Source organism: Oncorhynchus mykiss, chromosome 18, assembly GCF_013265735.2.
Source record: "Oncorhynchus mykiss isolate Arlee chromosome 18, USDA_OmykA_1.1, whole genome shotgun sequence".
Taxonomy (NCBI): domain Eukaryota; kingdom Metazoa; phylum Chordata; class Actinopteri; order Salmoniformes; family Salmonidae; genus Oncorhynchus; species Oncorhynchus mykiss.
The window spans coordinates 33,630,236-33,656,778 of NC_048582.1; the positions used below are offsets into that span (position 1 = coordinate 33,630,236).

Consider the following 26,543-nt stretch of genomic DNA (forward strand, 5'->3'; position numbering starts at 1 on the left):
CGACTTTTCACAGTGAAAGAGGCTAATGTTGGTTGATGATTCGGACACGCACTTTGAAAAGCGATGATGTCGAGGTGAGTGAAAAGTAAACAGCAGAGATGTGTGATGCTGTGGAACTTGGGGAATAGCTCACAAATGAGCAAATCATGTCATGATAACTTGGTTGGTAAAGGCGAGCACATCAGCGGTGAAGCGCGAATGATTGCTCTCTGTCTCATGGAAATAGTTCGTGTTTAGCTGTATCTAGTTGGTTGTCTTGTTTCTACCGGTGTAATTCATATGGAAACGACCCAAGCTGCTTGCTATAGCTAGCTAGTTAGTCAGGTAATAAAAGTGGGCTTCGCTCACGAACTTCCTCCAGCTAGCCATACAGACATCCAGTTAACTGGCCACCGAAATGAAGCCAAGGCTAGAGTAATTCGTTTTTATCGGTTGGGTTTGGTGTGCTAGGTGCAGATATTCATAGCCTATACATACATTGCCTCGCAGAGAATATGAAGCAGAGGAGGAAGAGTGTACTCTCCGCACACCCGAGAAGGGGAGCCTACATTTCCATGGAAGGTGTCTGCCCCAAGTCCCACCTTTCACCCTTGTACCACACATCCTTGGCCTAAAGTGAAAGTGGCTGGGGTTTTGGATATGTTTAAAGTTGTAGAAATGTATATATTTTGCAGAGCTTGTAATGGATTACAACAAGAAAACAGGTGGGGTTGACCATCTTGACCAATTTAGGAGCTATTACAATGTTGAACGTACAGGCAGAAAATAGTGGAAGTATGTGTTTCGGGGGATGCTCAACATTGTCATTTTAAATGGATACATTGTGTGGGGGACCCTGCAAGGGCCCCTTCCCAGAAACCGCAGGCGCTGGTCCCTGAAGGCATTCAAAATGCAGTTTGTCCATTCACTTTGTGATATGGCTACAGTGGCAGGAAGAGAGGAGCCAAGACTGTGGCACCAGGGCGTGTGGACTGAGTTGTAAACTCATTTGAAAGCAGGTGAAGTTTGAAGGGTGCATGAGGGGGTGTGTGGTGTGCATCCGGAGTGGACGCAGGGCAAAGAGTGGCAGATGTGTCGAAACCTCCTTTGGGTGCACTGTGTTCTGTGCCAATTTGCAGGATTGGGTTGTGCTTCCAGAAGTTCCATGACCTTTAGGCAAACGCAAAGACTAAAGTGAGTGTGAAATATGAATTTGTCCTACACATTGTCTCTGAACAGTTGTTTTGTATCTAATACTTCTTATGTTCACTGAATTGTTGTCAAAGTAGGCTACTATTTCTACATTGTCAGGCCTGGTCTGTACTAAATCCTATTGAGGTTACCTACATTTTGACATGGTCTCTCGTTTATTTTTACATTATTACAGAATAAAGAATCGTTCTCAATCAAATAGCATTGAGTTTTGAAATACTTTATGAATATTGTCCTCTGGTCACGTTTTTGATATTCTTATTTATATTAAGTATATTGTTACATTTTGAGTGAGTAATTTACTACAATTTAAATAATCTATGGTTTTTGTTCTTTTGAGTGTTAACTGTTGTTTGATAGTTTATTTACACATTGGAAAGCAATGAGTGTTATTCCTTGACACAAATGTGGTGTCATATAGAGGATGTGCTCTTTAACTTGTAATTGTCATTTGTTCTTTGTTTTTGAGCTCTGTCTGGTTGAAATGCATGAGAAAATGAGCTTCACTTCAATTCTCAGTAATCTACAGCAGCATTGTAGAATTCTATTGGGGTCTAAAGGGTTAAACTAACATCCAACAGAGGAGCGGATGTCAATTATAAGAACATGCTATAATCTTAATTAAAGGTTTCTATTATGCTAGATCAATTTGTGGACAGATGGTCATTACTAACTGAACAACATGGAGATTCATTGGGACTAGGGATTGATTCTGATCAATGACCCCTTCCTTTTTATGGACTGTAGCCTACATGTGTATGTATTAACTGATTCCTTCAAAGTATGTACAGTACGCATCCCAACCCACTCGGGTGTGTGTTAAATCTTGCTAGTGTCACTGCTTTTGTTAAGGTTTGTTTGTTATAGTTCTTGCTTTAGGTTAGGTGTCTTATTTTTCAATAACAATCAGTGCAGTACCTGTATGTTGGAATTGAATAATACAAAATAAGTTTAAAAAGAAATTACATCTTCAAGCTCTGTCAAGTTGGTTGTTGATCATTGCTAGACAGTCATTTTAAGTCTTGCAATTAGTTTAAGCACATTTAATTCAACTGTAACAAGGACACTTAGGAATATTCAATGTCGTCTTGGTAAGCTACTCAAGTGCATATTTGCAGTTGTCCTGCTGAAAGGTGAATTTGTCTCCCAGTGTCTGTTGGAAAGCAGGGTTTCCTGATTTGTGTTTAGCTCTATTCTGCTTATTTTTATCTGAAAAACTCCCCAGACCTTGATGACAAGCATACCCATAACATGATGCAACCACCCCATGCTTGAAAATATGAAGAGTAGTACTCAGTGATGTGTGGTTGGATTTGCCCCAAATATGCTGCTTTGTATTTAGGACAAAGTTAATTTCTTTGCCACAATTCTTTGCAGTTTTACTTTAGTGTTTTACTGCAAACAGGATACATATTTTTTATTCTGTACAGGTGAACTTGTGGATACGCTTTGTCTGTGACCAGTATGAAGGAAGTTCACGAACGAGCGTTACCCATAGACTTTTTCATTGCGCTATCTGCCACTAGATGTCCAGTCATTGCGCTAACGGCAGTTAGCACTGGCTCGCAAAACTACTTCCTACATACTGGACACAGAGACATAAAAGTTGAATCCACAAGTTAATCTGACTCTGGGAAGTAGAGAAAGGGCCTCATCTCGTTAAACTTTGAACTGTTTAAGTCACCATTAGCCTCATGGTGAAATCTCAGAGCGGTTTACTTCCTCTCCGGTAACTGACTTAGGAAGGCAGCCTGTATCTTTGTAGTGATGTATTGATACACCATCAATCAAGTGTAATAACTACACCATGCTCAAAGGGATATTCAATAGCAGGCATTTTTTTTATCCATCTACCAATAGGCACCCTTCTTTGCAAGGTATTGGAAAACCTCCCAGGCCTTTGTGCTTAAAATTCACTGCTAGACTGAGGGACCTTTAAAATTATGTGTGTGATGTGTACAGAGATGAGGTAGTCATTCAGAAATCATGTTAAACACTTATTTCATACAGAGTCCATGCAACTTGTGACTTAAGCACATTTCTACTCCTAAAGTATATACGCTTGCCTTAACAAAGGGGTTGAATACTTAGTGACTCAGGACATTTCTGTTTTAGCATTTTTTTTATTTTTTGTCAAAAATAAACTCCACTGACATTCTTTAAAAAATATATTTCACCTTTATTTAACACGTTCTCGTTTATAACTGCACCCTGGCCAAGATAAGGCAAAGCAGTGCGACAGAGTTACACATGGGATAAACAAACAGTCAATAACACAATATAAAAATCTATATACAGTGTGTGCAAATGTAAGATTAGGGATGTAAGGGAATAAATAGGCCATAGTGGCAACATAATTACAATTTAGAATTAACACTGGAGTGATAGATGGGCAAGTAGAGATACTGGGGTGCAAAGGAGCAAAAAATAAATAATACGGGTATGAGGTAGCTGGGTGGGCTATTTACAGATGGGTTGTGTACAGGTGCAATGATCTGTAAGCTGCTCTGACAGCTGATGCTTAAAGTGAGGGAGGTGTGAATCTCCAGCTTCAGTGATTTTTGCAATTCAATCCAGTCATTGGCAGCAGCGAACTGGAAGGAAAGGCGGCCAAAGGAAGTGTTGGCTTTGGGGATGACCAGTGAAATATACATGCTGGAGCGCGTGCTACGGGTGGGTGTTGCTATGGTGACCAGTGAGCTGAGATAAGGCGCGGCTTTACCCGCAAAGACTTAGATGACCTGGAGCCAGTGGGTTTGGCGACGAATATGAAGCGAGGGCCAGCCAACGAGAGCATACAGGTCGCAGTGGTGGGTAGTATATGGGGCTTTGGTGACAAAATGGGTGGCACTGTGATAGACTACATCCAGTTTGCTGAGAAGAGTGTTGGAGGCTATTTTGTAAATGACATCACCGAAGTCAAGGATCGGTAGGATAGTCAGTTTTACAAGGGTATGTTTGGCAGCATAAGTTAAGGATTTGTTGCGAAATAGGAGGCAGACTCGAGATTTAATTTTGGATTGGAGATGCTTGATGTGAGTCTACAGTCTAACCAGACACCTAGGTGTTTGTAGTTGTCCACATATTCTAAGTCAGAACCATCCAGAGTAGTGATGCTAGTTGGGCGGGCAGCGATCGGTTGAAGAGCATGCATTTAGTTTCTTACATTTAAGAGGCGTTGGAGGCCACGGAAGGAGTGTTGTATGGCATTGACGCTCGTCTGGAGGTTCGTTAACACAGTGTCCAATAAAGGGCCAGAAGTATGCAGAATGGTGTCATCTGCGTAGAGGTGGGTCAGAGAATCACCAGCAGCAAGAGCGACATCATGGATGAATACAGAGGAAAGAGTCGGCCTGAGAATTGAACCCAGTGGCACCCCCATAGACTGCCAGAGGTCCGGACAACAGGCCCTCCGATTTGACACACTGAACTATGTCTGAGAAGTAGCTGGTGAAGCAGAGGCAGTCACTTGATAAACCAAGGCTGTTGAGTGTGCCGATAAGAATGTTGTGATTGACAGAGTTGAAAGCCTTGGCCAGGTTGATGAATGCGGCTGCACAGTATTGTCTTTAATCAATGGCGGCTATGATATCGTTTAGGACTTTGAGCGTGGCTGAGGTGCACCCGTGACCAGCTTGGAAACCAGATTGCATAGTGGAGAAGGTACGGTGGGATTCGAAATGGTCGGTGATCTGTTTTGTTAACTTTGCTTTCAAAGACTTTAGAAAGGCAGGGCAGGATGGATATTGGTCTGTAACAGTTTGGGTCTAGAGTATCTTTCTTTAGGGCTGTCCCCGACAAAAATAAATACATCTTGGTTGACCGAGAATCATCCTGTTCTTTTGATAAATTGGTCAGACACACCCTATGGGTTTGAATAAAATACGACATATGCACTGATCTTGTCTGATGCTTTACGCACACTATTTGATTAAATAATTAAGACAGACAAATGACTAAAGAGCCCGATGGTCAGACTGTGTAATAAAATGACAGCGAGTGCCTGTGTTACTGGAGCACGTTGTCTCACTCTCCTCCCTACTGCAGCAAAACGGCACCAGAGCAAGTGTTTATTGCTGTCTGAGCCGAAGCTGCAACAATTTCAACCTTTTTAGTTTCTTACTTGTTTGACAGAAAAGTTCTGTTACCGGAATACCTCATTTCTTTATGAAAAATATCCCCTCAACGGTTGCTCTCCTTACATGAAACATGTAAGCGTTGCATGCATGTGACCAATAGTCGATCATAATCACATCAATAAATTGGTTATAAAAATCTCAACACAGTAACACGTGATAGTAAAATGGTTGCGGATAATAAACTCAAAACTGACAAATGTTTACAGGTTTATTAGGAGGGAAAGGGGAAGTCAAATCTGTGGGTGACATTTGACTTGTGGTGCTACAAGTTCTGGAGATCAAGAAAAAGGAGGGTATAGGACCAAGCGTTGCGGGAGTATAATGTGGGCTGTTAGATTACAATATTACTTTCTGACCATTTGGAATTGTGTAAACACCACAAAATAAGTGTATCAGAGAGTATCGAAGAATTAAATAAATATATAAAGCCTTTATTACAGCAGACTAAAAACAGTTGTATGCATTTGAATTGCAGTTTATTTATTGTTTAGGCTAATTATTCAAAGCTGTCTTTAACATTTAAATAAACAAAAATGCTTGATTGCATTTCAAAGCATGAATGTCTCGTATGCTGTGTGATGGCATGAATATAGGCATAAATTAAGTTACGGTATTAAGACTAAACATTACTTATTATAATGATGATCATAATAGTAGTTATTATAAAAATAAGGATATCAAGAAAAAGGGGTATAGGAGCATGAGTTGCGTGCATATTATGTGTGACAAACAGGTGCTGTTAGATTACAATATCATTTCTGCCTGTTTGGAACAGTGTAAACACTAAATAAATAATACCAGTCTGTTCTAACAAATTTTAAAGCTTTTATTACAGCATAGCAAAGATTAAAAACAGCTGAATCTGTGAAATTGCTTTAACAGACATTTGCGGTTGCACAAGTGTTGGTCTTCAAAGATTCAGTAGACTATTAAACAAACCCTCAACAGGCAACAGAAGCAAGATCATTTTTATGTCTGTAAAAAGTATTCAGACCCCTTGACCTTTTCCACATTTTGTTAGGTTACAGCCTTATTCTAAAATGTGTTAAATTGTTTTCTCTTCATTAGTCTACACACAATATCCCATAATGACAAAGCAAAAACAGATTTAGAAATGTTTGCTAATTTTATGAAAAAAGGAAATATTACATTTAAGTATTCAGACTCTTTACTCGGTACTTTGTTGTAGCACCTTTGGCAGAGATTACAGCCTCGAGGCTTCTTGGGTATGAGGCTACAAACTCTGTAGGGTATGACTCTACTGGCTCTGGCACTCAAGGACATTCAGAGATTTCTCCCAATGCCACTCCTGTGTTGTCCTGGCTGTGTACTTAGCCTCATTGTCATGTTGGAAGGTGAACCTCTGCTCCAGTCGGAGGTCCCGAGAGCTCTGGTTTAGGTTCAGCAAAAATATCTCTGTACTTTGCTCCATTCATATCTGCCTCGATCCTGACTAGTCTCCCAGTCCCTGACGCAAAAAAATGATCCCCACAGCATGATTCTGCCACCAACATGCTTCACCGTAGGGATGGTGCCAGGTTTAGTCCAGACGTGACGCTTGGCATTCAGGCTAAAATAATTCAATCTTGGTTTCATCAGACCAGATAATCTTGTTTCTCAAGGTCTGTGAGTCTTTAGGTGCATTTTGGAAAACTCCAAGTGGGCTGTCGTGCCGTTTACTGAGGAGTGGCTTCCGTCTGGCCACTCTACCATAAAGTTCTGATTGGTGAAGTGCTGCAGAGATGATTGTCCTTCTGGAAGGTCCTCCCATCTCCACAGAGGAACTCTGGAGCTCTGTCACAGTGACCATCAGGTTCTTGGTCACCTCCCTGATCAAGACCCTTCTCCCCCGATTCCTCAGTTTGGGTGGGCGACCAGCTCTAGGAACAGCCTTTGTTCTTCCAACCTTCTTCCATTTAAGAATGATGGAGGTCACTGTGTTCTTGGGACCTTCAATGCTGTAGAAATGTTTTGGTACCTTTCCCCAGATCTGTGCCGTGACACAATCCTGTCTGTACTTTACGGACAAGTCCTTGGACCTCATGGCTTGGTTTTTGCTCTGACATGCACAGTCAATCAAATTCACTAATAAAGCCGATGTCACAAAGTGCTATACAGAAACCCAGCCTAAAATCCCAAACAGCAAGCAATGCAGATGTAGAAGCACAGTGGCTAGGACAAACTCCCTAGAAAGGCAGGAACCTAGAGAGGAACCAGGCTATGAGGGGTGGCCAGCCCTCTTCTGGCTGTGCTGGGTGGAGATTATAACAGTACGTGGCCAAGATGTTCAAATGTTCATACGTGACCAGCATGGTCCAATAATAATAATCAGTGGTTGTAAAGGGTGTAACAGGTCAGCACCTCAGGAGAAAATGTCAGTTGGCTTTTCATAGCCGATCATTCAGTGTTAGAGACAGCAGGAGCGAGAATACTTATTTTCACACAGGACACCGGATAAGACAGGAGAAAAACTGCAGATAAAGCAGACTCTAGCCCCCCCAACACAAACTATTGCAGCATAATTACTGGAGGCTGAGACAGGAGAGGTCGGGAGACACTGTGGCCCTATCTGACTATACCCCCGGACAGGGCAAACCAGGCAGGATATAACCCCACCCACTTAGCCACAGCACACACACCACTAGAGGGATATCTTCAACCACCAACGTACTAGCCTGAGACAAGGCCGAGTATGGCCCACGAAGATCTCCCCCACGGCATGAACCCGACAGGAAGATCAAGTCAGAGACCCACTCAAGTGAAGCACCCCTCCTAGGGACTGCATTGAAGAGCACCAGTAAGCCAGTGACTCATCCCCTGTAATAGGGTTAGAGGCAGAGAATCCCAGTGGAGAGCAGGGAACCAGCCAGGCAGAGACAGCAATTTTTCTGCATTTTTGGACAAAGTTTCAGATTTTCACAATGTTATTTGAAACAGTCCTTGAAACAGTCTTGATATGTTTGTTAAAAGAGAGATCAGGGTCCAGAGTAATGCAGAGGTCCTTTACAGTTTTATTTGAGACTGTACAATCCTCAAGATTACTTGTCAGATCCAACAGATGATCTCTTTGTTTATTGGGACAGGGCTTCACCATGTTTCATCGAAATGTACAGCTGTGTATCGTCCACATAGCAGTGAAAGTTTACATTATGTTTCCGAATGACATCACCAAGAGGTAAAATACATAGTGAAAACAATAGTGGTCCTAAAACGGAACCTTGAGGAACACCGAAGTTTACAGTTGATTTGTCAGCGGTCATACCATCCACAGAGAAACTGATATCTTTCCGACAGATAAGATCTAAACCCGACCAGAACTTGTCCATGTAGACCAATTTGGTTTCCAATCTCTCCAAAAGAATGTGGTGATCGATGGTATCAAAAGCAGCACTAAGGTCTAGGAGCAAGAGGACAGCTGCAAAGCCTTAGTCTGACGCCATTAAAAGGTAATTTACCACCTTCACGAGTGCAGTCTCAATGTTATGATGGGGTCTAAAACCAGACTGAAGCGTTTCGAAAACATTGTTAGTCTTCAGGGAGGCAGTGAATTGCTGCGCAACAGCTTTTTCAAAAAATTGAGAAGAATGGAAGATTTGATATAGGCCGATCCTTTAAAAAAATATATTTATTTTCTGGGTCAAGATTTGCCACTTTTAGTGAGTTTGGTACACAGCCGGTGGATAGGGAGGCGTTTATTATGTTCAACAGGAGGGCCAAGTTCAGGAAGCAGCTCTTTCAGTAGTTTAGTTGGCATAGGGTTCAGTATGCAGCGTGAAGGTTTAGAGGGTATGACTATGTTCATCAATGTGTCAAGAGATATAGTATTAAAAAAACTTGAGTGTCTCCCATGACCCTAGGTCCTGGCAGTGTTTTGCAGACTCAGGACAACTGAGCTTTGGAGAAATACAGATTTAAAGAGGAGTCCATAATTTGCTTTCTAATGATCAAGGTCAAAGCGGTTCATGAATTTATCACTGCTGAAGTGAAAGCCATCCTCTTGGGAAATACTGTTTTTTAGTAGTTAGCTTTGCGACAGTGTCAAATACATTTTGGATTGTTTTTATTCTCTTCAATTAAGTTGGACAAATAGGATGATCGAGCAGCAGTGAGGGCTATTCCATACTGCACGGTATGGTCTTTCCAAGCTAATCGGAATCTGGAAGCGTGCTTCAGGGCTCGGGTATTTTCTGTATACCAGGGAGCTAGTTTCTTATGACAAATGTTTTTTTTTTGTTTTTAAGGGTGCGACTGCATCTAACGTATTACGCAAGATTAAATTAAGTTCCTCAGTTAGGTGGTTAACAGATTGTTGCACTCTGACGTCCTTGGGTAGGTGGAGGCAGTCTGGAAGGGCATCTAGGAATCTTTGGGTTGTCCGAGAACTTATAGCACGGCTTTTATGATCCTTGGTTGGGGTCTGAGCAGATTATTTGTTGCGATTGCAAACCTAATAAAATGGTGGTCAGGATTATGAGGAAAAACATTAAGATCCACAATATGTATTCCACGGGACAAAACTAGGTCCAGAGTATGACTGGCAGTGAGTAGGTCCGGAGACATGTTGGACAAAACCCACTGAGTCGACGATGGCTCCGAAAGCCTTTTCGAGTGGGTCTGTGGACTTTTCGATGTGAATATTAAAGTCCCCAAAAATGTGAATATTATCTGCCGTGACTACAAGGTCCAATAGGAATTCAGGGAACTCAGTGAGGAACGCTGTATACGGCCCAGGAGGCCTGTAAACAATAGCTATAAAAAAAATTATTGAGTAGGCTGCATAGATTTCATGACTAGAAGCTCAAGACAAAAACAGTCTTTTTTTTTTTGTCAATTGAAATTTGGTATAGTAAATGTTAGCAATATCTCCGCCTTTGTGGGTTGCGCAGGAGGATATGGTCACTAGTGTAACCAGGAGGAGAGGCCTCATTTAACACAGTAAAGTCACGAGCCATGTTTCAGTCAGTTCAAATCACATCAAGATTCTGATCAGTGATTAGCTCATTGACTATAACTGCCTTGGAAGTGAGGGATCTAACATCAAATAGCCCTATTTTGAGATATCAATCTTTTTCAATGACAGGAATGGAGGAGGTATTTATTCCAGTGAGATTTCTAAGGCGAACACAGGCATGTTTTGCCCAACCTAGGTCGATACACAGTCTCAATGGGGATAGCTGAGCTGACTACACTGACTGTGCTAGTGGCAGACTCCACTAAGCTGGCTAACAGCCTTACTGCCTGGCCTGCACCCTATCTCATAGTGGAACTAGAGGAGTTAAGAGCCCTGTCTATGTTCATAGATAAGATGAGAGCACCCTTCCAGCTAGGATGGAGTCCGTCACTCCTCAGCAGGCCAGGCTTGGTCCTGTTTGTTGGTGAGTCCCAGATAGAATTTGTAGATAATTGTCCCTCTATCTTTTTGGAGGGGCAGAAAACAGTTGTGAGACTCTGCCTTAGAGCTAACTGGGAGGGGGCCAGAGACAATTACGCAATGCCAACATCTTTCTAGCTGATTTACACGCTGAGGCTGTGTTGCGCTTGGTGACCTCTGACTGTTTCATCTTAACATCATTGGTGCCGACATGGATAACAATATCCCTATACTTTCTACACTCGCCAGTTTTAGCTTTAGCCTGCACCATCTTCAGATTAGCCTTAAAGTCGGTAGCCCTGCCCCCTGGTAAACCGTGTATGAATGCTGAATGATTCGTTTTAAGTCTAATACTGCGGGTAATGGAGTCGCCAATGACTAGGGTTTTCAATTTGTCAGCGCTAATGGTGGGAGGCTTCGGCGTCTCAGACCCCGTAACGAGTGGAGGGGAGACCAGAGAAGGCTCAGCCTCGTTGCTTAATGGGGAGAACCAGTTGAAAGTTTGTAGGCTAAATGAGCGACACCGGTTGAGCATTCCTACAGCATTTCCTTCCAGAAGCCATGAGAATTATCCATCTGCAGGGACTGTGCGAGGGGATTTCTACTACTATCTGTACTTATTTGTGGCACAGACGCTATTTCATCCTTTCCTACACTTAAATTACCCTTGCCTAACGATTGCATCTGAAGCTGGGCTTGCAGCATGGCTATCCTCGCCATTAGGCGATAGTTCTCCTGTATATTATGAGTACAGCGACTGCAATTAGAAGGCATAATGTTAATGTTACTACTTAGCTTCGGCTGGTGGAGGTCCTGTAGAACCATATCCAGATAAAGCGTCTGGGGTGAAAAAGTTTAATGGAAAAAAGATTGAAAACGGTATTTAAAAAGTAAAAACCTTAAAGTTGGCAGGTAGCAAATTAACGCTAGCAACAAAATGCACAGCAGCATGTAAACAAGTCCACCTGTGGGACCTATGTTGGCAGGTGTGTGGCTTTCCAAATCATGTCCAATCAATTGAATTTACCACAGGTGGACTCCAATCAAGCTGTAGAAACATCTCAAGGGTGTTCAATGGAAACATGATGCACCCAAGCTCAATTCCGTGTCTCATAGCAAAGGGTCTGAATACTTACAGTACCAGTCAAAAGCTTGGACACACCTGCTCATTCCAGGGTTTTTCTTTGTAGAATAATATTGAAGACATCAAGACTATGAAATAACACATGGAATCATGTAGTAACCAAAAAAGTGTTTTAAAAAATCAAAATATATTTTAGATTCCTCAATGTAGCCACCCTTTGCCTTGATGACAGCTTGGCATTCTCTCAACCAGCTTCACCTGGAATGCTTTTCCAACAGTCTTGAAGGAGTTCCCACATATTCTGAGCACTTGTTGGCTGCTTTTCCTTCACTCTGCGGTCCAACTCATCCCAAACCATTTGTTGCGAAATAGAAAGCCGATTCTAGATTTAATTTTGGATCGGCGATGCTTGATGTGAGTCTGGAAGGAGAGTTTACAGTCTAACCAGACACCTGGGTATTTGTAGTTGTCCACATATTCTAGGTCAGAACCGTCCAGAGTAGTGATGCTAGCCGGGCGTGAGGGTGCGGGCAGCAATCGGTTTAAGAGCATGCACTTAGTTTTGCTAGCATTTAAAAGCAGTTGCAGGCCACGGACGGAGTGTTGTATGGCTTTGAAGCTCATTTGGAGGTTTGTTAGCACAGTGTCCAGAGAGGGGCCAGATGTATACAAAATGGTGTCGTCTGCGTAGAGGTGGATCAGAGAATCACCCGCAGCAAGAGCGACATCGTTGATATATACACAGAAAAGAGTCGGCCCGAGAATTGAACCCTGTGTTACCCCCCATAGAGACTGCCAGACAACAGGCCCTCCGATTTGACACACCAAACTCTGTCTGAGAAGTAGTTGGCAGTCATTTGAGAAACCAAGGCTGTTGAGTCTGCCGATACAAATGCGGTGATTGACAGAGTCGACAGCCTTGGCCAGGTCGATGAAGACATAGTACTGTCTTTTATCGATGGCGGTTATATTGTTTAGTACCTTGAGCGTGGCTGAGGTGCACCCGTAACCACCTTGGAAACCCGGAATACACAGAACTAAAGCTTAGTGAAACTAGCCTGCATAAACCTTGCTGTCTTTTTCAGAATATTACTTGTTTTAGTACATTTTATGTATTTAAGAACTATAACAACACATGGAAACCTATGGAGGAGGTATCCTTATTGTGAATGGTTTGTCTAGGCTAAGGTGCTCCAGATGGCCACCAGGGCTGCACCAAGGGCCACTGTGAGAGGTAGTTGTACGGAGCCAACCCCGTTGCAGATTGGTGCTGGAGCAGGTCTGTGAGATGTTGTAGCCGACTCCCAGGATGCTAGAAGTGGATGTGGTGTTGCAGAAATTTGTGGCCAGGCAGCCCTTGTGCTTGATGCTACTGATGTTGAACACTGGAAGAAGGAATAGAGGAGGAGCAATTGTAAGTCCAGGTAGTTGTTGTTTGGGTAGTCAGCACTATATTTTACCGCTACAGAAAAGACTAGGTATTAGCAGAGAAACTATTTGATGAAATGGTAATTACACAGTAAAAACCTAGGAATTACCTATTTTTATTGTAGCTTTCTACTTGGATGAAACCACAGGGTCAGTACCTGCTTGTCCGCTCTAGCAGTTGGGCTCTGAGGTGCTACATGTTGTATTTGTACCAAACAGACAAAGACTGGTGATCCCCATAGAACATGTGTTGTGATACAGAGACTGCTGTGAGATGGGATGGAGAGACAGAGCAGAAAGAGAAGACGGTGACTGAACTTGTTGATGGTGACAATAAAAATGGTAATGCTTGCATCGACTTGGGATTTTAAACTGTCAAGGGTTGGGTTTGACTGCTCTTCTGAGATTTGGAGTGTGAGTTAATATAGGTGTGAATGTTTTGAAGAGAGGAGGGAGCAGGTTTCAGTTTAAAGGTTTACTAGTCATATGTACGGGATACACATGGTATACACCATCCAAAACAATGCTTACTTGCGTGTTCCTTCTCGACAATGCAACAACACTTAGAAATAAAACGATAAGTACAAACATAAGGTAAGTGGCTCAGTAGAATAGATAATACAGGAAGGCACAATTTATAGTGTTTCGGGAAAGGGGTGATTGGGGGGCAAATGTTACAATTGTGCAGTAAGTTTCTGTTAGCGGTAAGCAAATCCAGTGTACCTGGCATGCTGGCCTTGATGTGGGCCATGACCAGCCTCTTTAGACACTTCATGATAACTGGGGTGAGTACGACGGGGCGATAGTCATTTGGACACATCATCTTGTTTTTCTTGGACACTGGGACGATGGTGGTCTCCTTGAAGCAGGTAGGGACTATGGCCTGGGACAGTGACATGTTTAAGAAGTCCAAAAAGAAGCCCACCAGCTGGTCAGCATACACTGAGGACACGGCCAGGGATGCCATCTGGGCTGGCAGCTTTGTGAGTATTCACTCTTTTAAGAGTTTTCCCTCACGTCAGCCTTAGAGAGCGAAAGCACCTGGTCGTCCGTAGCAGCGAGAGTCTTCCTGGATGGTTCAATATTGTCTGCTTCGAAGCAAGCATAGAATATGTTAAGATCATCTGGGAGGGACACTTTGGTGGGCCACACAGCTGGATTTGCCTTTGTAGTCCGTGATAGTCTGTAGTCCTTGCCACATGCATCGCAAGTCTTGAGTTGTCGACTGTCAATTCAAGTTTGTGTCTGTATTGTCTTTTTGCGTCCCTAATGGATTTGTGGAGTTCGTACCTGCTTGCCTTGTACCTGTCACGCATCACCGAGTCATCAGAGTTTGTTCTGCTGACATTGAATGCTGCAGTTCGGGCTCTCAGCATGGTACAAATATCTCTGTTCATCCAGGATTTTTGGTTGGGGTATGGCCAGATTGTGAGTACAACATCAACACATTTCCCAGTGAAGCCTATGACTGACAATGTATACTGAACAAAAATATGAACGCAACATGTAATGTGTTGGTCCCATATTTCATGAGCTGAAATAAAAGTTCACATATACATTTTCCATATGCCAAAAACCTTATTTCTCTCAAATTGTGTTCACAAATTTGTTTACATCCCTATTAGTGAGCATTTCTCCTTTCCCAAGATAATCCATCCAGCTGACAGATTTGGCATATCAAGAAGCTGATTAAACAGCATGATCATTACACAGGTGCACCTTGTGCGGGGACAATAAAAAGCCACTCTAAAATGTGTAGTTTTGTCACAACACAATGCCACAGACGTCTCAAATTTTGAGGGAGCATGCAATTGACACTGACTGCAGTAATGTCCACCAGAGTTGTTGCCAGATAATTTTATGTTAATGTCTCTACCATAAGACGCCTCCAACATTGTTTTAGAGAATTGGGCAGTATGCCCAACTGGCCTCACCAACGCAGACCACAAATAGACCATCGCCAACCCAGGACCTCCACATCTGGCTTCTTCACCGGCGGGTTCGTCTGAGACCAGCCACCTGGACAGATGATGAAACTGAGGAGTATTTCTGTCTTTATTAAAGCTCTGTGGGAAAAAACTAATTCTGATTGGCTGGGCCTATGCCCTCCCAGGCAATGTGTGCACATTTGTCATTTTGTTCATATCCTTTGCTAGTTAGGGAGTTATTAGCCCAGTGTTAGATCATCTGTAGTCAGAAATGGGGGAGTGATTGCTTCATACAAGAGCACAAAACGTGCATTTCTAGTCATCTTTAAAAAGAGTCAGGTCGAGATGTATTTTTGTCTTAAAGGGGCAGTGTTGTATTTTGAGACAGGCTTGAATAAGCTAAGTAGCCAATAGGCAGAGGGTAGCATAATTTTGTCTTCTCAGTAATAATGGTATGGGAATAATGATGCATTTTATTTTGTAAAGTGTTTTCTTGCATCAAACACATTTTCAGCCACCTCCTTGTTTGAATGACAAGTGGAGAAACGGGTTAACGTCAAGCCCTGTAAGTCTCATGGAATGTAGGCCTACATTGAACACCACTCACTCATTGGCTGCTATTGTAGGCTGAATGATAAAACAGCTCCATGCTAAGTTATGTTGCATTTTCTCAATTTTTTTTTAATGGTATGTCACTGATAGCCTTACATGATAATCACATTCCCAGTGGGTCAGAAGTTTACATACACTCAATTAGTATTTGGTAGCATTGCCTTTAAATTGGTTAACTTGGTTAACTTAGCCTTCCACAAGCTTCCCACATTAAGTTGGGTGAATTCTGGTCCATTCCTCCTGACAGAGCTGGTGTAACTGAGTCAGGTTTGTAGGCCTCCTTGCTCACACACTCATTTTCAGCTCTCTCTTTGTTGTCCTTAAGCCATTTTGTCACAACTTTGGAAGTATGCTTGAGGTCATTGTCCATTTGGAAGACCCATTTGTGACCACGCTTTAACTTCCTGACTGATGTCTTGATGTTGCTTTAATATATCCACATAATTTTCTATCCTCATGTTGCCATCTATTTTGTGAAGTGCACCAGTCCCTCCTGCAGCAAAGCACCCCCACAACATGATGCTGCCACGGCCGTGCTTCATGGTTGGGATGGTGTTCTTCAGCTTGCAAGCAGCCCCCTTTTTCCTCCAAACATAACAATGTTCATTATAGCCAAACAGTTCTATTTTTGTTTCATCAGACCAGAGGACATTTCTCCAAAAAGTATGATCTTTGTCCCCATGTGCAGTTTGCAAACCGTAGACTGGCTTTTTTATGGCTGTTTTGGAGCAGTGGCTTCTTCCTTGTTGAGCAGCCTTTTCAGGTTATGTCTGTTATGGTGCGTGAATGAGGACCCAAAAGCGAATTAACAAAACAGAGTTACTTTAATGACGAAACACACGTAGGCTCAGATGGACAGGCAGATTCCGACAGGACAGGACAAGGTTGCAGCAAACACGACGATAGTCTGGTTCAGGCATGAGTAACACAAACAAGAATCCGACAAAGACAGGAGCAGAAACAGAGAGAGATATAGAGGACTAATCAGAGGGAAAAAGGGAACAGGTGGGAAAAGGGGTGACGAGGTAGTTAGGAGGAGACAAGGCACAGCTGGGGGAAAGAGGGGGAGAAAAGGTAACCTAACAACGACCAGCAGAGGGAGACAGGGTGAAGGGAAAGGACAGAAACAAGACACAACATGACAGTACATGACAGTACCCCCCCACTCACCGAGCGCCTCCTGGCGCACTCGAGGAGGAAACCTGGCGGCAACGGAGGAAATCATCGATCAGCGCACGGTCCAGCACGTCCCGAGAGGGAACCCAACTCCTCTCCTCAGGACCGTACCCCTCCCAATCTACTAGGTACTGATGACCACGGCCCCGAGGACGCATGTCCAAAATCCTACGGACCCTGTAGATGGGTGCGCCCTCGACAAGGATGGGGGGGGGGGGGGGGAAGACGAGCGGGGACGCGAAGAACGGGCTTGACACAGGAGACATGGAAGACCGGGTGGACGCGACGAAGATATCGCGGAAGAAGAAGTCGAACTGCGACAGGATTAATGATCCGAGAAATACGGAACGGACCAATGAACCGCGGGGTCAACTTGCGAGAAGTGGTCTTAAGGGGAAGGTTCTGAGTGGAGAGCCAAACTCTCTGACCGCGACAATATCTAGGACTCTTAGTTCTACGCTTATTAGCAGCCCTCACAGTCTGCGCCCTATAACGGCAAAGTGCAGACCTGACCCTCTTCCAGGTGCGCTCGCAACGTTGGACAAAAGCCTGAGCGGAGGGGACGCTGGACTCGGCGAACTGAGATGAGAACAGCGGAGGCTGGTACCCGAGGCTACTCTGAAAAGGAGATAGCCCGGTCGCAGACGAAGGAAGCGAGTTGTGGGCGTATTCTGCCCAGGGGAGCTGTTCTGACCAAGACGCAGGGTTGCGAAAAGAAAGACTGCGTAAGATGCGACCAATAGTCTGATTGGCCCGTTCTGCTTGACCGTTAGACTGGGGGTGAAAGCCGGAAGAGAGACTGACAGAAGCCCCAATCAAACGGCAAAACTCCCTCCAAAATTGAGACGTGAATTGCGGACCTCTGTCCGAAACGACGTCTGACGGAAGGCCATGAATTCTGAAAACATTCTCGATGATGATTTGTGCCGTCTCTTTAGCAGAAGGAAGCTTAGCAAGGGGAATAAAATGAGCCGCCTTAGAGAACCTGTCGACAACCGTAAGAATAACAGTCTTCCCCGCTGACGAAGGCAGTCCGGTGACAAAATCTAAGGCGATGTGAGACCACGGTCGAGAGGGAATGGGAAGCGGCCTGAGACGGCCGGCAGGAGGAGAGTTACCGGACTTAGTCTGCGCGCAGACCGAACAAGCAGCCACGAAGCGACGCGTGTCATGCTCCCGGGTGGGCCACCAAAAGCGCTGGCGAATGGAAGCAAGCGTACCCCGAACGCCAGGGTGGCCGGCTAACTTGGCAGAGTGAGCCCACTGAAGAACGGCCAGACGAGTAGGAACGGGAACGAAAAGAAGGTTCCTGGGACAAGCGCGCGGCGACGGAGTTTGAGTGAGTGCTTGCTTTACCTGCCTCTCAATTCCCCAGACAGTCAACCCGACAACACGCCCCTCAGGGAGAATCCCCTCGGGGTCAGTGGAGGCTACTGAAGAACTGAAGAGACGAGATAAAGCATCAGGCTTGGTGTTCTTAGAGCCCGGACGATAAGAAATCACGAACTCGAAACGAGCGAAAAACAGCGCCCAGCGCGCCTGACGCGCATTAAGTCGTTTGGCAGAACGGATGTACTCAAGGTTCCTATGGTCAGTCCAAACGACAAAAGGAACGGTCGCCCCCTCCAACCACTGTCGCCATTCGCCTAGGGCTAAGCGGATGGCGAGCAGTTCGCGGTTTCCCACATCATAGTTACGTTCCGACGGCGACAGGCGATGAGAAAAATACGCGCAAGGGTGGACCTTGTCGTCAGAGAAGGAGCGCTGAGAAAGAATGGCTCCCACGCCCACCTCTGACGCGTCAACCTCGACAATGAACTGTCTAGAGACGTCAGGTGTAACAAGGATAGGTGCGGATGTAAAACGATTCTTGAGGAGATCAAAAGCTCCCTGGGCGGAAACGGACCACTTAAAGCACGTCTTGACAGAAGTAAGGGCTGTGAGAGGGGCTGCCACCTGACCGAAATTACGGATGAAACGACGATAGAAGTTCGCGAAGCCGAGAAAGCGCTGCAACTCGACGCGTGACTTAGGGACGGGCCAATCAATGACAGCTTGGACCTTAGCGGGATCCATCTTAATGCCTTCAGCGGAAATAACAGAACCGAGAAATGTGACGGAGGAGGCATGAAAAGAGCACTTCTCAGCCTTCACAAAAAGACAATTCTCTAAAAGGCGCTGGAGGACACGTCGAACGTGCTGAACATGAATCTGGAGTGACGGTGAAAAAAATCAGGATATCGTCAAGGTAAACGAAAACAAAGATGTTCAGCATGTCTCTCAGGACATCATTGACTAATGCCTGAAAGACAGCTGGAGCGTTAGCGAGGCCGAAAGGAAGAACCCGGTATTCAAAGTGCCCTAACGGAGTGTTAAACGCCGTCTTCCACTCGTCCCCCTCCCTGATGCGCACGAGATGGTAAGCGTTACGAAGGTCCAACTTAGTGAAAAACCTGGCTCCCTGCAGGATCTCGAAGGCTGAAGACATAAGAGGAAGCGGATAACGATTCTTCACTGTTATGTCATTCAGCCCTCGATAATCTATGCAGGGGCGCAGGGACCCGTCCTTCTTCTTAACAAAAAAAAACCCCGCTCCGGCGGGAGAGGAGGAGGGGACTATGGTACCGGCGGCAAGAGCTACAGACAAATAATCTTCGAGAGCCTTACGTTCGGGAGCCGACAGAGAGTATAGTCTACCCCGGGGGGGAGTGGTTCCCGGAAGGAGATCAATACTACAATCATACGACCGGTGTGGAGGAAGAGAGGTGGCCCTGGACCGACTGAACACCGTGCGCAGATCGTGATATTCCTCCGGCACCCCTGTCAAATCACCAGGCTCCTCCTGTGAAGAAGAGACAGAGGAAACAGGAGGGATAGCAGACATTAAACATTTCACATGACAAGAGACGTTCCAGGAGAGGATAGAATTACTAGACCAATTAATGGAAGGATTATGACAAACTAGCCAGGGATGGCCCAAAACAACAGGTGTAAAAGGTGAACGAAAAATTAAAAAAGAAATGGTTTCGCTATGATTACCAGAAACAGTGAGGGTTAAAGGTAGCGTCTCACGCTGAATCCTGGGGAGAGGACTACCATCCAGGGCGAACAAGGCCGTGGACTCCCTTAACTGTCTGAGAGGAATGTCATGTTCCCGAGCCCAGGTCTCGTCCATAAAACAGCCCTCCGCCCCAGAGTCTATTAAGGCACTGCAGGAAGCTGACGAACCGGTCCAGCGTAGATGGACCGACAAGGTAGTGCAGGATCTTGAAGGAGAGACAGGAGTAGTAGCGCTCACCAGTAGCCCTCCGCTTACTGATGAGCTCTGGCTTTTACTGGACATGAAGTGACAAAATGACCAGCAGAACCGCAATAGAGACAGAGGCGGTTGGTGATTCTCCGTTCCCTCTCCTTAGTCGAGATGCGGATACCTCCCAGCTGCATAGGCTCAGCACCCGAGCCGGCAGAGGAAGATGGTAGTGATGCGGAGAGGGGGGCAACGGAGAACGCGAGCTCCTTTCCACGAGCTCGGTGACGAAGATCAACCCGTCGCTCAATGCGAATAGCGAGTTCAATCAAGGAATCCACGCTGGAAGGAACCTCCCGGGAGAGAATCTCATCCTTTACCTCTGCGCGGAGACCCTCCAGAAAACGAGCGAGCAAAGCCGGCTCGTTCCAGCCACTGGAGGCAGCAAGAGTGCGAAACTCAATAGAGTAGTCTGTTATGGATCGATTACCCTGACATAGGGAAGACAGGGCCCTGGAAGCCTCCTCCCCAAAAACAGATCGATCAAAAACCCGTATCATCTCCTCCTTAAAGTCCTGATACTGGTTAGTACACTCAGCCCTTGCCTCCCAGATTGCCGTGCCCCACTCACGAGCCCGTCCAGTAAGGAGAGATATGACGTAGGCGACACGAGCAGTGCTCCTGGAGTAAGTGTTGGGCTGGAGAGAAAACACTATCACACTGGGTGAGGAACGAGCGGCATTCAGTGGGCTCCCCAGAGTAACACGGCGGGTTATTGATTCTGGGCTCCGGAGATTCGAAAGCCCTGGAAGTGGCCGGTGGATCGAGGCGGAGATGGTGAACCTGTTCTGTGAGGTTGGAGACTTGGGTGGCCAGGGTCTCAACGGCATGTCGAGCAGCAGACAATTCCTGCTCGTGTCTGCCTAGCATCGCTCCCTGGATCTCGACGGCAGAGTGGAGAGGATCCGAAGTCGCTGGGTCCATTCTTGGTCGGATTCTTCTGTTATGGTGCGTGAATGAGGACCCAAAAGCGAATTAACAAAACAGAGTTACTTTAATGACGAAACACACGTAGGCTCAGATGGACAGGCAGATTCCGACAGGACAGGACAAGGTTGCAGCAAACACGACGATAGTCTGGTTCAGGCATGAGTAACACAAACAAGAATCCGACAAAGACAGGAGCAGAAACAGAGAGAGATATAGAGGACTAATCAGAGGGAAAAAGGGAACAGGTGGGAAAAGGGGTGACGAGGTAGTTAGGAGGAGACAAGGCACAGCTGGGGGAAAGAGGGGGAGAAAAGGTAACCTAACAACGACCAGCAGAGGGAGACAGGGTGAAGGGAAAGGACAGAAACAAGACACAACATGACAGTACATGACAATGTCGATATAGGACTCATTTGACTGTGGATATACAGTTAGTCGGAAGTTTACATACACCTTAGCTAAATACATTTAAACTCAGTTTTTCACAATTCCTGACATTTAAACCTAGTACAAATTCCCTGTTTTAGGTCAGTTGGGATGATGTCATGTCTATGCTAATATGGCAAAAAAAATACCCTAGCTAGCTGACCAACAGCTGTAACAGTGTACTTGAGAGAAAACAAGAGCTCATTGAGAGAAAACATAGGAGACGAAATATAGTTTACATGTTGTCAACAATCTAAGCCAACCCCGTCTGTTTTGCAACCCCATAGTTGCGAAGGCATCGATTTGTTGCTAAACAGCCAACCCCTCTATTCAAACACTGGGGCATCAAATATGGCACGTCAAACGAGTGTAGCCTACTGTTCAGATGGGTTAAATGGAATGGTAGCCTCACTGAAATTACTGTAGGTCTATAACCTCCTACATAGTCTAATATGAATTAAGCATTTCTTCCAGTAAAATAATACACCGTGTAAATGTGTACTCCGGAACAGGAGTGGAGAAATTTAATGTATTTATTTCAGCAACTTCAGAGAATGAATGCGCAGATAGGTGGTATCATTATCAACGTCATAAAAGCTGATAGTATTTTAAATAGAGGTACTTACGGTTCCAAAAAGTTGGACCTGTTCCGACATGTACCTGGGGATTTCCCACCCGGACCCGATGCGCATAATTATTATTTTTTTATTTTTAAATATAGAGACCCGTTCCAAATGGAATCGAGGACAACTAGACCCATTTCGTAGAGACCTGGTTGGATCCAGATCCGATCCAAGTGTAGAACGCAGCAGAAAAGTTTATTTTTATTTGTTAAAGCAACTTTATTAACCGGAGCTAATAAATCACGAGGGAGAGGCGCCGCTCTAGCAGGCGGGGAGCGTCTGTACTCTGAGCAAGTGACATGGGGAGGAGGAGGGAGGGAGAGACAGCAACCAACCAAGCCGACTCGCGCTATAGTAGACTAATATAGGTTATCATAGGTTATTTATCAGCAAATATGATTACGAAGAACCTGTCTTGACTGCATCAAACCGGGAGAAGCTAGTTAAGCTAGCTAACATTAGCTAGCTAGGCTAATTGAGGCTGCAGTGCATGCACTTTCTCATCCTACAGTTACAAAAAACAACTCCATTCAAATATTAAGTAGCAGCGTACCTGGCAAAGGCAGATATTGATTTCTTTATGCTCACTTTCATCCATCGCACAGGACGCAAACAGGTGACTAACGTTTCGACGTCAAACTGAGGTCTTCCTCAGTGACCTGACCATTGCGCTTAGCTCTTATTTATAGCCCATTGAGACACAACAATGTAAAAAATAAAGTATAATGATAACGTTTCAAAGTAAATGGCAAATTATGGTAAAACAATAAGCTGCATGGTATGTCTCGTTAATCAATTAAACATGTCAAAATATACACTGCTCAAAAAAATAAAGGGAACACTAAAATAACACATCCTAGATCTGAATGAATGAAATATTCTTATTAAATACTTTTTTCTTTACATAGTTGAATGTGCTGACAACAAAATCACACAAATATGATCAATGGAAATCAAATGTATCAACCCATGGAGGTCTGGATTTGGAGTCACACTCAAAATTAAAGTGGAAAACCACACTACAGGCTGATCCAACTTTGATGTAATGTCCTTAAAACAAGTCAAAATTAGGCTCAGTAGTGTGTGTGGCCTCCACGTGCCTGTATGACCTCCCTACAACGCCTGGGCATGCTCCTGATGAGGTGGCAGATGGTCTCCTGAGGGATCTCCTCCCAGACCTGGACTAAAGCATCCGCCAACTCCTGGACAGTCTGTGGTGCAACGTGGCGTTGGTGGATAGAGCGAGACATGATGTCCCAGATGTGCTCAATTGGATTCAGGTCTGGGGAACGGGCGGGCCAGTCCATAGCATCAATGCCTTCCTCTTGCAGGAACTGCTGACACACTCCAGCCATATGAGGTCTAGCATTGTCTTGCATTAGGAGGAACCCAGGGCCAACCGCACCAGCATATGGTCTCACAAGGGGTCTGAGGATCTCATCTCGGTACCTAATGGCAGTCAGGCTACCTCTGGCAAGCACATGGAGGTGCGGCCCCCCCAAAAATGCCACCCCACACATGACTGACCCACCGCCAAACCGGTCATGCTGGAGGATGTTGCAGGCAGCAGAACGTTCTCCACGGCGTCTCCAGACTGTCACATGTGCTCAGTGTGAACCTGCTTTCATCTGTGAAGAGCACTGGGCGCCAGTGGCGAATTTGCCAATCTTGGTGTTCTCTGGCAAATGAAAAACGTCCTGCACGGTGTTGGGCTGTAAGCACAACCCCCACCTGTGGACGTCGGGCCCTCGTACCACCCTCGTGGAGTCTGTTTCTGACCGTTTGAGCAGACACATGCACATTTGTGGCCTGCTGGAGGTCATTTTGCAGGGCTCTGGCAGTGCTCCTCCTGCTCCTCCTTGCACAAAGGCGGAGGTAGCGGTCCTGCTGCTGGGTTGTTTCCCTCCTACGGCCTCCTCCACGTCTCCTGATGTACTGGCCTGTCTCCTGGTAGCGCCTCCATTCTCTGGACACTACGCTGACAGACACAGCAAACAGCTCGCATTGATGTGCCATCCTGGATGAGCTGCACTACCTGAGCCACTTGTGTGGGTTGTAGACTCCGTCTCATGCTACCACTAGAGTGAAAGCACCGTCAGCATTCAAAAGTGACCAAAACATCAGCCAGGAAGCATAGGAACTGAGAAGTGGTCTGTGGTCCCCACCTGCAGAACCACTCCTTTATTGGGGGTGTCTTGCTAATTGCCTATAATTTCCACCTGTTGTCTATTCCATTTGCACAACAGCATGTGAAATGTATTGTCAATCAGTGTTGCTTCCTAAGCGGACAGTTTGATTTCACAGAAGTGTGATTGACTTGGAGTTACATTGTGTTGTTTGCGTTCCCTTTATTTTTTTGAGCAGTGTACATAGATTATATTTGTCAGTGAATCCGGAGATACAGACCCTAAAAATCAAGGTAACAACATTATAGAAACGAGGACAGTGAAAATAATTGTTTAGCCCCTTTTGAATCCAGTGTCTAAGCAGTACTGCCAGAATGTCTCTTTGTTTTAGTTAGCATACCATGTCACCACCTCTTGGTGTAATTTGGCTGTGTTCTATGGCTACAAAGCGAAGGAAGGGAGGAAGGTGAGCCATGGTTGGCTTCAAAGCAGTGGCACACAATAGCATAGTCTGTTTTTATTTTGAATAGCAGGCTCATCAATCCACCTCCAGGCCACCTGAGGAAGTTCAGTCAGAACCGCAACAAGAATATTCAGTGATCAACATATCACCAGGGTCTCTCACTGATGCCCAAATGTCAGTCCTGAGTAAAGGACTCTCTTTATCCCCTTCTGATAGGATAGACCCCTTTGCATTAAAAGACACTTTCAAATGTATTTGCCAATTACATTTAAATAAGTTATTCTGTACTAATAGGCATTGATTTATGGGACACTGGGGGAGGAGACCTTAATTTATGATGTCCAGAAAAACTCATATTTCCACAATGTCACACTTTGGAAAAGATACTATATATAGAAAAGTATGTGGACAACCCTTCAAATGAGTGTTAGGCTCACAAATCGAGCACACCCCCATACAATCTCCATAGACAAACATTGGCAGTAGAATGGCCTTACAACCCATGTGCCGGTCTCATCAAATCCATCGTATTGAAACACCCTCAAGTGATCCAAATCTACAAGAGTTCACAACATTGCCCTGCATTTTTTTTCCCGCTGTGTGCGCAATCTAGCCGATTTCCATTACGTACAGCATCCAGCTACCAAGGACGGGTGACACTTGGCTCCCAGGCCCGCCCAATGGTAATTACAAGTGTGGCCACTGTGTATGTTGTGACAAAATGACCAACACTAAAGTTTTTTAACCACCCAAGAACATGTAAAGCATACAAAATCCAAAGCTTTATTAACTGTAGCACCACAAATGTCATATACATGCTGAAATGCATAAAACAACGGCGGAGAACATTGAGTGGGAGAGCATGCTCTCGAAGATGGCGATAGGAACAAGGCATCCGACACGGATAGTGTTATGAAATCTTCATGTATTTTTCCAGGCTTGGGGTCGATGAGGTGGAAGGAAGTAGGTTACGAGTGTGAATCTGATGACGCTAGCAACCATAAGGGAGATGGTGCGTCGAGGAAGGTTGGCGTCAAGTACGAACAGAATGAGCTGTACTCCAGTCGCTCTGGGGGTGAATTGGAAGAGTGAAGATGAATTACCTGTGTTGGCAGGTGTGGTGAAGATCTCGGAGCGTGAGCCTTGCACCGATGGTCATGGTAAAGATGAATCTGGTACAGTAGGAGTGATTTTTGGAGAAAGTGCACCACTTTTGGCTGGACCATATGTGGTTTCAGGTTGGGTGTGGATGCATTGGTGAAGGTAACCTGAAGTGGACTTGTGATTGTTTCTTCCTTCCAGAGGGAGCAGGCGCCACGCGAATGAGACCTGTTCTCGCTTTGCTCTCATGAACAGGGTGCCATTGAAAGGAGTGAATGATTACTGTGGTTGATGTGAGGGTGAAGCTGGATCAACTAATGTTGAAGATTCCCGGTGTTTGACACCTGCCAGCGAGTGTTTCAGGTGCCAAGCTTATGGTTGTTTCAGCAGTGTGTAGGAGGGAGATTCCTAGATGTGAGAAGTGTGCAGGAGGGTATGGGACAAGGGATTATGAAGTATTGGTGAAAGAAGCCGTGTGTTAACTGTATGGGTGCCCATGCTGGGGATCAGAAGTGCAAGAGAAGCAGGTGGAGGTTGCCAGGGTCAGATTTGTACAGGTGTTTGCGGAGACAGTGAAGTGCAGGAAGATGGGTCAAGGGTGAGGGATCCTAAGAGGCTCCCGGTGTGTAGTACATTTT

At 45.1% G+C, this 26,543-nt stretch overlaps 1 long non-coding RNA gene across 1 annotated transcript; it reads right to left on the reverse strand.

The window, feature by feature from the left end:
* Nucleotides 1–12,690: 12,690 nt before the first annotated feature.
* Nucleotides 12,691–22,603, reverse strand: LOC110496928. Its single transcript, XR_002469622.2, has 3 exons — nucleotides 22,219–22,603; nucleotides 13,324–13,480; nucleotides 12,691–13,170 (listed from the first exon to the last, which is right to left on the reverse strand). It is a non-coding gene; the product is annotated as an uncharacterized LOC110496928 (long non-coding RNA).
* Between the last annotated feature and the right edge of the window lie 3,940 nt (nucleotides 22,604–26,543).